Below are 2,837 nucleotides of genomic sequence, written 5' to 3'. Positions count from 1 at the left end.
TGCACAAGTGAAGCCTATTTCACTGACTCAAATGGTGCCCTGCTGCTTTACAGCAGCTGAAAATCCAATTTTGATTCAACCAGATGTTAATTCCCAAAGGCTGGGAAACTTCTGATTGCCTGGAAATAGTCTTTTTGGTTTAAAACACTCTTCCAGCCTTCGCTACTTGGGTAGCTGCCACTTCATCTATCATAACCTTCACTCTACTTTCAAGTTGGTTCGAAATCTTTATTAATGCTTGTAAAAAAATCGAATTGCCCCATGTTCTGCAGGAAGTAGCTTTTTTATTTTAGCTTTTTTATTTTTATTTTTTTTTTTTTTAATGTGTACACCTGGATGTGAAGGCACCACCAGAGACACCAGGGCATGAAGAGGTGTGAAAATCAAACCTCATGTAATTCCAGTCTAAGATAATTGATTGGGGGTTGCTAGGGAGGGGCCCAGAAGACTTGCCCTTCATTTATGCTATATAAGGGGCTGGAGAGCTGTCTCTCAGGTGAGATGGTGGGGAACCTGAGTCTGAAAAAAGGCAGGAAATTAGTATAGCTTTTACTACTACAACACAGTGTATTTCCCCATAAAGCAGTTATTGTTGGAGATCTAACTAACAGCTTTCTATTGTTCTGGTTGGTTTACATTTGGGGGAGGAGAGGGGGATTAAGGATCTTCTGAGATACTTGTTACTTATAGAAATATTCTTCTAGTGATCAGGAACTTCAAGGTGTATTTCTATCCAAAGAGAAGCATTTCCTGCCCTTACCTGAAGGAACAGGGAGCGATTGTTGTGCTGCTATGAACTGCCAGAAGATTTATACTAGTTCCTTAAAAAGGAAGGTAATCTAAGCTAATGTTATCTTGGGGAAGTTTACTCAACAGGTAGCCTCTGTAAAGTTGTTAGTTTTTTCCTCTGTGCATCACAGAGATATATTTATGTACAGAGATTTTAGTGACTTAGCAGTCTGTGATAAAGGAAGGAAACTTCAGGAAAGGCTGTCACTGAGACTGTAGTGGTCAGTCTGATGTCACAACTACCTAGCAACAGAGCACAAGACTGTAAGAGCTGGTTCACGGCTATCATCTGCTACAGCACCAGACAAGCTTGTTTACCAGCTAACTGTGCTTTTTTCTTAAGGCTAATGTGGTTAGCAGGTACCTCAATGAAAGCCTCTTCAGTTTCAAGGCCTATGTTAATTTGCTTTCATGCTAACATTGACCCTTTATCTGAACTGCCTTTTCTTTATCTCTGATTTAATTTGCCTGATGCAGGTACAAATGGCAATTGCAGCCTAAACAGCAAAACTGTTTTAATTATTTTTGTATATAGATGGGCTGTTTCTCTAATCCTGATAATTTTACTTTGCAGCTTGTCCTAGCTTCTGAAGATTTTTCCTCAGCATGGATCCATGTGTTCTGCGCGAGGTCATTGCACAACAACACTTTAGTCAGGTATTGCAGTATGCTGCCCTATGCATTCTCAGGTTGCAGTTTCATTTCCCATAGCTGCCATATCCACACAGTATTGACCTAATGTTGAATAAACAGATATCGCAGTATCTCTGTAGCACTCAGATGCTCAAACACTGCAATGACAGGACAATTAGAATTGATGTAGAGAGTTATTACACATACTCCCTAGAGTAATGATTTATGGTGGACTTTAGCAACTCTTCAATGTCTGCTTACATATGTATTCACTCAGTATCAGCTGACAATTCTGAGCATTTGAACTTCATGTTGATTTTTGTCACTAAGAAACAAAAAAAAGGAAAGTAATTTTAATAGCTAAATGTTTGTTCAGATTTGTTTATCCAAGTTGTTTATCCATTACTTATTGAGAGTTACTTAAGATCTTCACTACATGCAGGACAAACTAAAAAACAGAGGCTGTCATGCTCCACTGTGATCCAGAGAGGAACTAAGCCAGCCAAATACAATTATGCAAGCTGGAGCATGAACAGCATCCAAAACACACAGTAGGAATTCCCTCTGGCACAGTAGCACTCAAAAATGCATGCCATACATTTGCAATAACTACAAAAGGTCAGGATCTCAGCTTTACAGCTCACTGGAGAAAGTGGCCTTGCTGGTTTATTCTCATTAGTACTTCTACCAGACTGTACCCAGCTTCTTGCGCTGCACTCTCTTTAGTATTGTAAACTGAGGCAAGTCTATGGTGATAATATAGGAATGAGTTATTTTTTCAGAGCTTGGAACGCAGAAGTTCAACATGTGGTATTTTTTCACCATTTAGTATGGAACCTTCCTGTTAGTAGCTTCTATTAAAAGTTCTTTTGGGTGCATTTGTGGTTATTTGCAGCAATTATAAATACTGCAGCAATTCTGCTAAGAGCAGTCAAAATATTTCTTCCAAATTACATGTTAAGTATATTCTGCCTTATCATAACATTATCCGCACTGTCAGTATGGTGCAGGATTTTTTCACTTCCCGCTCTGAAAGACTGTTTAGTTCTACCAAATACTAGTTAGAGGTAGCATTTCACCCAAGAGTTGTTTGTGTTTCAATTCTGGATAAAGTGGTTCCTGTAAATAAGGTTTGCAAAATGCTTTCTGTCTGAACAAAACTATGGGCCAGTTTTTATTACATGCTATTATAATAATTATAGGATCTTCTGCTTAATCAGGATGTGCTTAATTAGGATAGCCATTTAATTGGGACATCTCCCAAGGAACCAATTTAATTTAATGTTATTAGTACTACCTAATCAGGGCAGCTTAGGAAAAAAATTGTTTTTAAAAAATAAGACCCCAGCAGAGGTAAGCTGACATTTTGTTGGTCTGATGCATCCAGTACATTCCGCAAAGGTTTGGACTGCAGC

The 2,837-nt window shown here is 38.6% G+C and overlaps 1 long non-coding RNA gene across 1 annotated transcript; it reads left to right on the top strand.

Moving 5' to 3' along the window:
* Positions 1-511: 511 nt before the first annotated feature.
* Positions 512-2,290, top strand: LOC136011248 (uncharacterized). Its single transcript, XR_010611306.1, has 3 exons — positions 512-626; positions 705-834; positions 1,364-2,290. It is a non-coding gene; the product is annotated as an uncharacterized LOC136011248 (long non-coding RNA).
* Positions 2,291-2,837: the final 547 nt, after the last annotated feature.

The sequence above is a fragment of the Lathamus discolor genome, chromosome 3, assembly GCF_037157495.1.
Source record: "Lathamus discolor isolate bLatDis1 chromosome 3, bLatDis1.hap1, whole genome shotgun sequence".
Classification (NCBI taxonomy): domain Eukaryota; kingdom Metazoa; phylum Chordata; class Aves; order Psittaciformes; family Psittacidae; genus Lathamus; species Lathamus discolor.
The sequence above is the reverse complement of the archived record's forward strand: the minus strand, read 5'-3'. Positions and strand labels throughout refer to the sequence as shown.